We start from the raw sequence: 13,673 nt of genomic DNA on the forward strand, positions 1-13,673 counted from the left end.
GATAATGGCTGTGTTCAGCGCCTCGAGACTGGTGAATCTTTTAGTTCGGTTCCTGCTCTCCAAAATCGTGCAAAGAGAATAATTCATGACATTCGCGTCTGGTGAATTTGAGATCCATTGTGTGGTCGGAATGAAGTTCGGAACGTTGTTTTTTAGCCATTCTTGATTACTCGAGTTTTGTGGGACGATACCGAGTCCTTTTGAAACGTCCATGGTCTGCCACCGAAATGTTTGTCTGCACACGGCTTCAAAGCAGCCTCCATTTCGCCTAATTTTTCGCATTTACCTTGAAGGTGCCCATCTGTGGTTAAAGCGACTCAAACCATTACCTGTGGCGGGTGCTGCCTCCTGGTGGCCAATCGATAACTCAAATTTTCGTATGAACGGTCAGTCAAATAAACCCTATCCTTTTGAGAGCTGACTAAATGCTCAATTTGTAAAGTTTTCTCGTCAGAAAACACAATGTTCGGAAATTTACCGCTTTCGGCCAAGCGAAGCAACTCCTTCGCTTTCAAGACTCTCAAGTCTGACTTGTTGCTGCTTTGGTGTGAGATCATGCGCCTTTTGGATGTTATAAGGCTTGACTTTGCGATCATTTTTCAGTATGCGGCTGATGCTACGGTCAGATATTTTCAGTTCTTTCGCCATTTGATTGGCCCTTCGTTGGGGATTTCGCTCAAGTCGCTTCTTCACTTTTTGAACCATTTCACGTGACGTTGCAGTCTTTTGATGACCATCTCCATGACGTTTCGCGATGCTACCAGCATCATTGTAACGAGTAATGGTGCGATAAACAAAAACTTTATTTACTTTAAGGTACTCGAGCTCACGAACCATCGCTAGTTGTAATTTTCCAGCGAATCACTCTATTACGTTTGAAATCCATTACCGGTTTTCTTTTTTCGCTTTTACTCTCGGCAAAATGCTTCCGCGCACTTATAAACAATACTCTGGACTGTTTGTCGTTTATCCAACTAACAGACCGCTCCCGGTCTGAAGTTGGTTACACTTCGAATGCCGGACCCTGTAAATGAGAACGAGCAATAGTCGTGAGCATCAGTTTTAAGGTATACGGATTAGAAAATTCAGATGTAGTGCGACGAATGAAACGAGTATGATTTTGAAAGAATAAAAGTACTGAAATTCTGGGTAATTCTACGCCAACTGGACTAATTTCTCCTTCTTATCAACACAATGTACAATATACGAATGTCAGCTCGTCACTGAAATACACAAAAATATCGTCGCCGACGTTTTTAAAAAAACTGCACTGTGCCGGACATGCACTCCATTTTAATACGTTCACATATAAGTAGATGATCTACTATTTCGTACTTAACTCCCAATCTGTGATTAAAAAGCGAGACTTCCTATACAAATTTTCCCTTCCAAAACCTGAGATTATCAAATAATCCTAGATAATAATCCTATTTTTTGACATACGTCCCTGTGTTTTCTGTGTAATATAGTAGATCATTATTTTTACGCGTGTAAAGGAATCAAATATATTAACCAAACCAACGCAAGACTGAGTCTTGTCGAGGCCCTATGCTCCCGAGAGGAATGAATAAGGAAAAAAAAACGTCAAAGTACATTAAAACTAAATAAAATGGATGCCGGCAAAGAAAACAGGTTTGTAGACATAATTCTAATAAAATGTTTGTTCGGTTTTATTAATTATGCATTCATATAACAGAAAAAAGCGTGTGTCCTCTTATTACTTATCATAAAATGTAATATCGCATTTCGAATGCGTATTGCTGCCATAATTTTTTGAAACCTCAGTAAACGTCGTTTACGGATTTCCTCCAAGTGTTTATTATTAGCAGTCAATTGCGCAATTAAATTAGCTATTCCTTCTCCTTGTATTTTCTTCATATCGTTAATAATAATTAAACAAACCAAAGACACCGAAGTATTCGACCAAAATAATTTCTATGAAGAAAAATCTTTCACAGCAGTATTGACAGCTGATTGTCAATTTTACAGGTAATCTGCCATTCTTGAACGGCTAGATTAATGTTGTGGATTTATTCTTAATTAGTGCATATGTGAACGTACTTTTTGAGTCTGAGGCAACGATATTTCATTTTTCACTACCACTGAGAAGGCACTGCTTTGTGTAAATTGACTTTAATGCATACGCAATGTGTATAGTACTGCAAAAGCGAGTATTGGTGGTATTGGTATATTGGTATTGAGTATTCTGCGCGAAAAGTTTTCTATTTCTATTCAAAACCATGCGAAGCTAGTTTTCTATACAGTGGAAAGTCTACACAGCTGTCCTTTGAGGACTCTATTTGAAAATGTTCGGAAATGGTAAGGTTTTACAAAATATATAAGGCTAATTAATGTTTTGCTGAATTTACGAAATATGTGTTGCGGGATTTCATTAAAAATATCTCGAAATTACTTTTTTTTTAATTAATGTATATTATACAATTTACAGAGACGTTTAAATATTGCAAGTATAATGTAAATAATAATATAATACTAACAAGCAATTCAGATTTATTATTATTTTTTTATTTTAAAAGGAAGCATTTTGTATTTAAAATATTTACGAACGACATGTACAGCCATGGTCATATAAATAGCACATTTAGACTTTGAAAGCAAAGAGTTGAATATACTTTTAAATAATTATTTTTTATTGGGAAAAAAGCAATATAAAAAATAAAAAACTTAGTTACTTCCACTTTAAATAAGAAAATGGTCAAAAAGAATTTCAGTTCTGATTTAATTTACGAGAACGTTGATAACTCATGAAACCTCCTCCTCCACAAATCAGATAGTTAAGTAATAATATTGTCTTACCAGATTAGTATTTTGTACTATATCCTCCGTTTTTTATTACTTATTCAAGCCGTCGCTCCATGCTTTCGAGAAGCTTGTGGCATCTTTCCTTTGGAATCGAGTACCAAGCCTTCTCAACTGAGGCCCACATATCATCAAAATTTTTAAAATTTTTGTTAGCGATTTTGACCTTAACGTCATTCCACAAATTTTCTATTGGATTGAGATCAGGGCTCTATCTATGCCAATCCAGTGCATTAATTTTTTCTCTTCTGAGCCATTGCTTAACTGTCTTTGCAGTATGCTTTGGATCATTGTCCTGCATAAATGTCCAATTTAATGGCACAAACTCAAACACAAATGGCTCCATTTTATTCTGGAGTATATCCAGATACTATAATAGCGGTCGCCCCTCGGCAGGCAATGGCAAACCTCCGAGTGTATTTCTGCCATGCAAAAGCTCCTTATAAAAATATCTGCCGTTCGGAGTCGGCTTGAAACTGTAGGTCTCTCCATTTGGGGAACAACATCAAGACGCACACCACCAATAGGAGGAGGAGCTCGGCCAAACACCTAACAGAAGTGTACGCGCCAATTATTTTTTTTTTTTATTTATTTATATCCAGATACTGAAATCTATTCATTTTACCAACCACGCGAACAATCGGCCCAACACCATGTCAGGAAAAAGCTCCCCCCGTGTTTAATCGTCTTTTTTTGTGAACCTAAGATTTAACGCTTGAGTTTTTGGACAACGTACAATAGTTTTCCCATCTGGTCCGGGCTTCGTTAAGTCATCTTCCTACAAGCTTTCTGGACACCTGTAGACCAGATACTAGGTTTATTTCAAGCATTATTTGCCGTGCCGACTTAAAAGGATCTGCTTTTCTCTTGCGTATTGTAGTTCTATCCACATTAACATCAGTTTTTTTCGGCTTTGGTTTTCTTTCCATTTTTTTGCTTAGATAGGTTGAAACTTTTTTAACTAAATTAAGAACATTATAAACCATTTTCCGAGAGCACATCATCATTTCAGCTATTTCTGCATAGCTTTTTTCGTTTTGACTCATGTTTTCCACGTCCCATTTTTAGTAATTACTTTAAATTATACTAAAAATCGCTGAAACAATATTAACGTTTTACTCTCCGCTGCACAAGTTAAATCTGCTATTTTTGTGTCTACTTCAAAACAGCAGAAAGCATAAATAAAATAGAACGCAAAAAATTCCATCGAAAAAAAAAAAACGGTAAATTCCTCGCATAAATGTAAGCTTAATAACGGTAACAAATGTAAACAAACAAATTTTATTTTTTCAAAGCAGAGTTCTTACTAAAAACTTAACTTACCATATAAGGTTCACATTTGTGCTATTTATCTTTCCATGGCTGTAAGTCCAAATAAAATTTATGCTACACTCTTTGCATGAGGTCTGCAAGTGTTATGCGTTTTAGTTATCTTCAGGAATGAACAACTATTTCTAATACTGACTCAACATGATTTTTCTGAGATAACTAATGCCTTTTTTGATTGAGATTTGGAAATGAGTGAGTGCACCAAACTAATTTTTGGTTTTTAGTTTGTAAACATAATATAGTGGTTCATTTTGATTTGCCAGTGCTGATTAGAAAATTTAACATCCTGTAAAATATTATCATTGTAAAAAATTATTCAGGCAATCTCAAAACGCCCTAAAATAAGCTAACCTCAAAACAACAAAACTCGAACACAGCCAGCGATTCAATTACTATACAAAACGGACTTTCAAGAAAAAGTGCATACGAGTATTTATGAATAATTACTATCATATTCTGGGAAATTGTATTAAATAGAAAAGTTAATAAAATTAATAAGAAATTATAAAAAAATATTTAATGAAATTTTAAGAAAAGTTGCAATAAAAGTGTTTTAAAAATAAAGAAAACGGGATGAAAAAATTATGATATGGAACTAACAAATTAAATAAAATATTTTTAAAATATAGCAACAGATTGAAATGTAATAAATATTACGGAACAAATAAAGAAACATTCAAATACAAATATTAAAAAAATACAAACACAGAAGGAATTAAAACAGGAATTTGATAAAAATAAAAAAGGTAAATATTTAAAAATTAAAGGATAAAAAAGAAAAATGAAGGGAAAATATTATTTAAAAATATTTTGAAAATACAAACAGAATGAAAAGAAGCAGGAAATTAATAAAAAACTAAAAAACGCAGAATGAGTAGAAACACGAAATTAATAAAAATTAAAAAAACAATTGGTAAATATTATAAAAATCGCAGTTTAATAATAACTAAGAAAAATTAAAAAATATATATCAGAATATTCAAATATACAAGCAAAATGAATAAAAACAGAAAATTAATAAAACTAAAATATTTCAAAAATTGGTTAATAATCAAAAAAATAATAATGAAAAGAATAATAATGAAAAGGAAAGAAAAAACTCATACAAAAATATTTTAAAAATACAAACAAAATGAAATGAAATAAAAAAAAATAAACTGAAAAATTTTATGTAAAAATATTTAAAAATACGGAGCGAAAGTTAATAAAAGTTCAAAAAATTGGTAACCAATTAAAAAAAATTCCTATTAAAGGATAATAATAAAGAAAAATGAAAAAAATGTATTTAAAAATATTTTGAAAATACAAACAGAATGAAAAGAAGCAGAAAATCAATAAAACACTAAAAAGCATAGGATGAATAGAAACAGGAAATTAATAAAAATTAAAAAAAATTGGGAACTATTTAAAAATTTGCAATAAAGTAATAATAACTTAGAAAAATTAAAAAAAAATGTATCAAAATATTTAAATATACAGACAAAATGAATAGAAACAGAAAATTAATAAAAATAATAGATTTTAAAAATTGGTAAATAATTAAAAAATAATCACAAAAAGAATAATAAGAAAAATGAAAGAAAAAACTCATATAAAAATATTTTGAAAATACAAACAAAATGAAAAGAAATAAAAAAAAACTAAAAAAAAATTATATAAAAAAATTTATAAATGCAGCGATTGAGCGAAAATTAATAAAAATTAAGAAAGTGTAAACAATTAAAAATATCGCCATAAAAGAATAATAATTAAGAAAAATTAAAGAAAAAAATTATTTAAAAATATTTTGAAAATACAAACAAAATGAAAGGAATTAAAAAAAAAACTAAGAAAAATGAAAAAAAAATTTATCAAAATATTTAAAAAATGCAGACAAAATGAATGGCAGTAGGAAATAAAAACCTAAACAAAAATATTTAGAAATGCCACAATAAAGCGAAAATTATTAAAAATTAAAAAAAAACAAATTTAAATAAAAATACAGAAACAGTGTTGCTATTAGAATTTGTATGCGTAAAACAGCATAATATTGTATGTGTGTACGTGTGTGTGTAACTCGCAGTTGAGCAAAGATAAACAGCCGAAATGCGCTGCTGAAGCTCAGCAGTAAATTAAAAAGAACAGAAAATATAGGGTGGTTAAATTTCAAGGGCCGATGTTGAATGTGAACCACACCTAAACGTCAAGATTTTTCTGCATTTCATTTGACATTTTTCAATTTCAAACTAAATCAATTTAAACCATGGAAAGATATGTAATCGAGCAACGCATTAAAGTTATTCAGGCTTATTATGAAAACGGGCAACAGTGAATGACCAATTTTCAAAGAAACAGTGTGGACGATATGTGGTTTGAACAGGACGGTGCCACTTGTCACACAACTAACGAAACAATGGCTCTTTTGCGAAAAAAATTTGATGGCCGAATAATCTCACGCCGCGGCGATGTCAATTAGCCGACAAGATCATGTGATTTGACACAGTTGGACTTGTTTCTTTGGGGTTATTTGAAAGAAAAGGTGTATGCTGATAAGTCAGCAACAACTCAAGAGCTAAAGGAAGAGATAATTCGGCACATTAACGGCATAGAACCTCAATTATGTCTCAGCGTCATCGAAAATTTGGAACATCGGATGGAGGTTTGCCGCCGAGACCGCGGTTTCTATTTAGCTGATATTTTGTTTCATACGTAATTGAGATATACCAATATTATCATAATAAAGAGAAATGGCATTAGTTTCCTAAAAAAATGTATTTTATTCAAAATCAACACCGGCCCTTAAAACTTAACCACCCTTTATATTAAAAAATGCTAAAGTGCACACACACATACACACATACACACATACATTTATATAAATATTACATCAAAAATGTGGAAATTCTATGTAAATTTTGTGCAAGTTGACAAATAATAGTAAAAATAATTAGAAACACAAAATATGAATTAGAAAAATGTATTGAGTTGGATAAACAAAGGAATATAGAAAATATGGTAATAAAAGTTAAAATAAATAAGCGGAGAATTGCAAAAGTAAAGGTAAAAAAATGTGAGAGCAAAAATTATAAAAACAGCTGGAATAGTGCAAGAGACCTCAACCATAAAGTGGCACGCACTTACAGATACACACACACACGTGTATAGTACGAATATTAACATTCATTGCACATCAAGCACACATTCACATACACATTTACGTAGTTCAAATAATTGTAGCAAAATATATTATAGTAGTAAAGTAGTAGCAAACAGGATAATCATTTACGGCACTTGAGGGACAAATTATCAATATAATAAAGAAAAACTAAAAAAAATTATCTCACTACTGAGTGAAATAAATAACTATAAATAACTAAGAGTAATAAATACTACAGCATATCTATTACAAAAAAAATATCAAAAAGTTAAAAGTGGAAAGTCCATTAACTCAGAAAAATATTTTTTGAATAAAACAGACTCTTTAAACAGCTTCGCCAAAAGAGAAAGTCATGCAGGCACATTTCGAACCATAATACAGCATTAGGGTATTCACAAACCTGCTGTCAGTGTCGTATTGTTGTAGGTCATAAACTTCAAACGGCTTAAAATATATTTAAGGTATTCCCAAAGTACTGTACCTATGAGCCATACCACGCATTTTCACACAGTTAGCCACAGTGCTTAGTTGCATCCACCCCTCTAGCCATTTATTTAACCGTTAAAAACTTTGGGACACATCTGTGTGCTTTTTTTGTGGTTTTAAGGTGCTCCAAAATTTTGAGAATCTAGGGAACTCAAATTATAGTATTGCATGTTTATACTTCATGGGGGCCCTCTGTTCCATGTGAGGTAAAAAGTTGAAGGCAATAAGAATCTTCGGATCTCTTCCATATTCTTCAGGCTTAGGGCACTCAACTCAACTTATTGCTTATTTAGGCATAGGGAAATCTGTCTAATACCCTGAATACTAGGAGTTGAGTTGTACTTAGGGATGGAAAGTGAATATGAGCCATTGATTGCAAGCTAAGTGATCCAGGTATTTTGAATACTGTCGTCAATTCTGCTGTGTTCTGGTTTATTGGTAGGCTTGAGTATAATAAAAAGTAAACTGCAAAAAAATTGAAAAATAATTTAATAAATTTTAGATTTACTTATATTCATGTCATGATGAAACATTTTTATATATTTTACAATAATATATTTTTATACATTTTTTTATTTTTCAAGAGAAAAAATATTTTTTTTTTGTTTGGTTTATGTTACAAGCCAAATTCAGATACAATAGGTTTTTGACCTAATGTGCCTATCATCGCGATGGGATTGTCATCTCAAAGCTGGTGGGCAGAACTACTGGGTCTGGCACTCTAAGTGTAACTAATCAAAAAGGCCATAAATTTAGGTTTGAAAATTATTTTTATTCAATTCAAAGTAAAAAATGTGTGAAAATCATACAAAGTTAAGAATCAACTTACTTTTGCTCGATATGTCTTGACTACGGCCTTTAGACGGTCCAGAAACGAATCGCAATCTGCCCGAATGTGACTTGTAGGTATTTTGGTCCATTCGCGCACAATGGCGTTTTTCAACGCCTCGAGACTGGTGAATCATTTAGTTCGGACCTTCCTCACCAAAATGGCCTAAAGAGAATAATCCATCGGGTTCGCGTCTAGTCAAGCTGAGAGTCATTGTGTTGGCATCATGCAGTTCAGAACTTTTTTTTTAGCCATTCTTAGTTCACTCCAGCTTTGTGAGGCGGTGTCGAGTCCTGTTGAAACGTCTATTGTCTGCCACCGAAATGTTTTCCTGCACAAAGCAACCTCCAGAATACTTTCTCGATAATATTTCGCATTTACCTTAACACCAGGCTCGATGAAAACGATTGGAGAGCACCCACCTGCGATTACAGCGGCCCATACCATTACCTGTGGCGGGTGCTGCCTCCTGGTGGCCAATCGATGACTCAAATTTTCGTATGAAGGATCGGTCAAATAAACCCTATCGTTTCGGGAGTTTACGATTTGCTCAATTTTCGGCCAAGCGAAGCAACTCCTCCGCTCTCTCAAGTCCGACTTGTTGCTGTTTTGGTATGAGATCATCCGTCTTTTGGATCTTGTAAGGCTTGAGTTCGAGAACATTTCTCAGTTTGCGGCGTGCATCAGCTGCGCGAGCGGTCTGAAGTTGGTTACAAATGGTAGAAAATATTTTTTTTTTTAAGAGAAAATATATTTTTTTTTTGGTTTCTGCTACAAGCCAAATTTTGAGACAGTTCTTCTTTGGCCTAAGGTGGCTATAATCGCAATGGGATTGCCATCTCAAAGCTGGTGGGATCAACTACTTGTACGCAGCCGCTGATGCGAGACAGACGTTGCTTAGTTTTTTAGTTATGATTCCCGAGTGATATTATATCTCCCACTTACCCTGTATATCTGCTGAGCTTTCCGCTAACCGCCACATGGGGACGCGTCCGATGGGAGACTAGAAACTCCGCACGCAAAAAGAAAATTAAAAAAAAAAAATACCAGTCTAACGGTTAGACTTGATAGAAGTGAAACCTTCCGTAAAACAAACTGAGAGAGAATAAGACGAAAGCAGCATTAGGAGCGGGATAATTATAGGTTCATTATAATATTGCTATAAAGTTCATATTTTATTTTCTTCATTTTATCATTATTCATCCTCAATGTTTTCAATTTCAACAAATGATACGAGTGGCTTATGATAGATAAAATATGATACAAATGCTTTGGTTTCGATGTTGTCAAAAAAAATACCCAAACGGACCGAAGAAACAGACTTACAAATTTCTTCCATTTTCGTCTACTTGTATTCATATAAAAATTTATGTCTCTTCCCACCAAAGCTAAATGTATTAGTATATTTTTTCTTGTATTTATTCAAGGCTGAAATCCAAAAAACTGTTTTCAATAAATAATCAGAAATGTCCTACAATGCAAATTTCAAAAAAAAAAAATTTTATTTCTTGTGATTCGAACCAAGAATTTTGGATCGGAAGCTCACATTACTAGCCGCTCGGCAATCGCGCCATACTGTCGGTGTTGGCCTAAAAGTTATTTAGTTCGTCGCTACGTTTATATGTAATTCGTTTCACTTTTTCCCAAATCACTCCCAACGATTCTAAAGAAGTTTTCACTTCAAAAATCAATGTACGAAATATTTATACCGATTCACTTAAACTGACTTTCAGTATCTAAACCAAAAATAGAAAAGCCAAAAAACTGTTTTCAATAAATAATCAGAAATGTCTTACAATGCAAATTTCAAAAAAAAAAATTCCATTTTCGTCTACATGTATTCATATAAAAATTTATGGCTCTTCCCACCAAAGCTAAATGTATTAGTATATTTTTTCTTGTATTTATTCAAGGCTGAAATCCCGGCGGTACTGCAATACCGGGTCAACCCGTGGCAGAGGCGGAGCAAGCCCATAAAACACTCCGCGCATTTCCAAAAATTAGTTTAACATTTGTTGTCCTCCGATGGAGGATCTATCAGATGTTAAGCTGATAGGAACAGATACCACACTACCTACTTCAATAGATTTTCTAATAAACCTTTTGAGAATTTACACGCTCACAAAAATTAATGTACGAAATATTTATACCGATTCACTTAAACTGACTTTCAGTATCTAAACCAAAAAAACTGTTCAATAAATAATCAGAAATGTCCTACAATGCAAATTTCAAAAAAAAAATTCCATTTTCGTCTACATGTATTCATATAAAAATTTATGGCTCTTCCCACCAAAGCTAAATGTATTAGTATATTTTTTCTTGTATTTATTCAAAGCCGAAATCCCGGCGGTAATGCAATACCGGGTCAACCCGTGACAGAGAAGGAGCAAGCCCCTAAAACACTCCGCCCATTTCCAAAAATCAGTTTAACATTTGTTGTCCTCCGATGGAGGATCTATCAGATGTTAAGCTGATAACCACACTACCTAGTCAATACATTTTAAATAATAAACCTAATAAAACTTTTGAGAATTACACGCTCACAAAAATTATTTATATCAACATATAATATAACGCTTCGTAACTAAATAACTTTTAGGCCAGCGACGACAGCATGGCGCGGTAGCCGAGCGACTAGCAATGTGAGCTTCCGATCCAAAATCCTTGGTTCAAATCACAAGAAAAAATAAAAGTTATTTTTATTTATTTCGTCGCTACTTTTATATCAACATATAATATAACGCTTCGTAGCCAAGTTGGTCGCTTTTTTCGTTTCACTTTTCCTCAAATCACTCCCAACGATTCTAAAGAAGTTTTCACTTCAAAAATTATATGTTTTCGTTACAAATTTTTCGGAATTTTGAGGTGTATTCAATTTTGAAAATTTTGGTATATAGTTTTTTAAAGTCAAATATCTTCAGTTTTTATTAATATTTTTATAAATTGGGTTTTTATGATAAAACATACTTTTTCAAATTTCTTTTTATATGATTTTTTTTTGTTCAAAATTTTTAGAGAAAAAATGGTTTTCACTGTGTTATCATGGACTGAAAAGTCCCGGGCCTAACAAAGAAAACACGTGTTTTCTTTTATTCAAAATTAGCTACATATCATCAACATAATTTCCATCAAGAACGACGTAATCATTCCAGCACCCCTCTAACATTTCAATATCACTCTTGAGCAATTTGAAGTTCAATTCATTTAGTTTTGCGATTGTTTTGATTGACTTGTGACACGGTGCGTCATATGCACACATATTCGAACGTTGCACTGTTGATGGTACTTCCCTTCTCAAGATAGTCGATGAATATCACACCACGCGCATCCCACAATACTGAGACCATAACCTTTCCTGCCGATTGTTGTGCTTTCGAGCGCTTTGGACAATGTTCACCAGTTGCTGCCCTCTCAGATGACGATCGTTTTGATCCCATTCTCTCATATCGGCGCAAAAATTCTGGTTTATTACGTTTAACATGGCTAAACACTACTCAGAATCATCAACACGTTCTTGTTCTAGGTCAACAGGGAGCAAACGAAGCACCCATTTTGAACGGAGTTTCTAAAACACCTCCTCAATTACGCCGACGAAACCCAGGACAAAACGAACAGACATCTACTGCACCAGACAGTGTTTAGGCAGACAATAAACGGCATTCATCGGGAGACCATCACCACTTCTTAAGCTCCCGACAACCGAATGTCGTAGTCGGAGTCCAACCCCCCCTATAGCAGATGAAGACCTCCAGCTTCCTCGTGAGATCTGCGTAACACTTGCACAATTAAGTTCTGCATACTATAGCAAACTAAACTCCTACCTATCCAGAATGGACTCCGACATACCAAACATATGTCCTGCGTGGGAAGGGACCCCGCACGACACTAATCACCTTTTCACATGCCCTTCAAAACCCACTCATATAACAGCCCTCTCCCTCTGGACCTAACCTGTCGAAACAGCATGTATCCTGGGCATATATTTAGATGAGTTAGACGAAGGCGAGCGGTGATATACACTGCACTGACAGGGCTTGTATTAGTTCTACAACAACAACAACAGAGTTTTCTCATTTCTTTTTATATCTTTACGTTGCCAGCTAACTCTCGCAACTTCACTTTTCGATCATTCACCAAGATTTTGTGGATTTTTTTTAATGTTTTCTGGTGTTTCCGCCTCATTTGGATGTCCACTGCGTTGTGCATCGTCGGTGTCTCTACGACCACGTTTGAAGTCAGCAAACCATCGTTTTATTGTGGTTTCTGATGGAGCGGAGTCCCCATAATACTTTTCAAGCCATGGCTTCGCCTGAGCGGTATTTTTTCTCATCAATAAGCAGTGTGAAATTAAAACACGAAATTCTTTTTGATACACTTTTTTGAAAATAACAAAAGTAGCGACACTCTTAGCACAATACAATGGAACTTTTCAGCCCATGTGTTATAACACAGGGTGAACGAAAACACCTATTCAAAACGCCATAACTTTTTTGTGTGAAATTAGTTTTTATTGATTTCAAAGACAAAATTGTTCAATAATGATTACAATTTTAACATATGTATATTCACTTTAGCTCGATATGACCACCTTTTGCCTTGACTATAGCCTTCAAATGGTCCAAAAATGAGTTGCATTCTGCACGAATGTGATCTTGAGGTATTTTGGCCCATTCTCGTATAATCGCTTTTTTCAGCGCGTCCATACTGGCATATTTTTTAGTCCTCACCTTGCTCTCCAAAATGGATCAGATGGAATAGCCATTGTGTGGACGAAATGAAGTGTGGAACATGATTTTTTAATCATTCTTGGTTCACACGAGCTATATGAGACGGTGCCGAGTCCTGTTGGAACGTCCATGGTCTACAACCGAAATTTTTGCGTGTCCACGGCTCTAAAGCAGCTTCTAAAACATTTTCCCGATAATAAGTCGCATTCACTTTGACACCAGGCTTGATAAAAACGATTGGAGAACGTCCATCAGCGGTCACTGCGGCCCAAACCATTACTTGCGATGGGAAATTGCTTCGATTGGCCATACGTAGGCTCAAATTTTCGTATGAGCGTTCGGT

The 13,673-nt window shown here is 34.0% G+C and overlaps 2 pseudogenes; both read right to left on the bottom strand.

Moving 5' to 3' along the window:
- Positions 1-10,504: 10,504 nt before the first annotated feature.
- Positions 10,505-10,690, bottom strand: LOC129249675 (U2 spliceosomal RNA; annotated as a pseudogene).
- A 238-nt stretch (positions 10,691-10,928) lies between these two features.
- LOC129249550 (U2 spliceosomal RNA) lies at positions 10,929-11,112 on the bottom strand (annotated as a pseudogene).
- Between the last annotated feature and the right edge of the window lie 2,561 nt (positions 11,113-13,673).

This window comes from Anastrepha obliqua, chromosome 5, assembly GCF_027943255.1.
Source record: "Anastrepha obliqua isolate idAnaObli1 chromosome 5, idAnaObli1_1.0, whole genome shotgun sequence".
In the NCBI taxonomy this organism is placed as follows: domain Eukaryota; kingdom Metazoa; phylum Arthropoda; class Insecta; order Diptera; family Tephritidae; genus Anastrepha; species Anastrepha obliqua.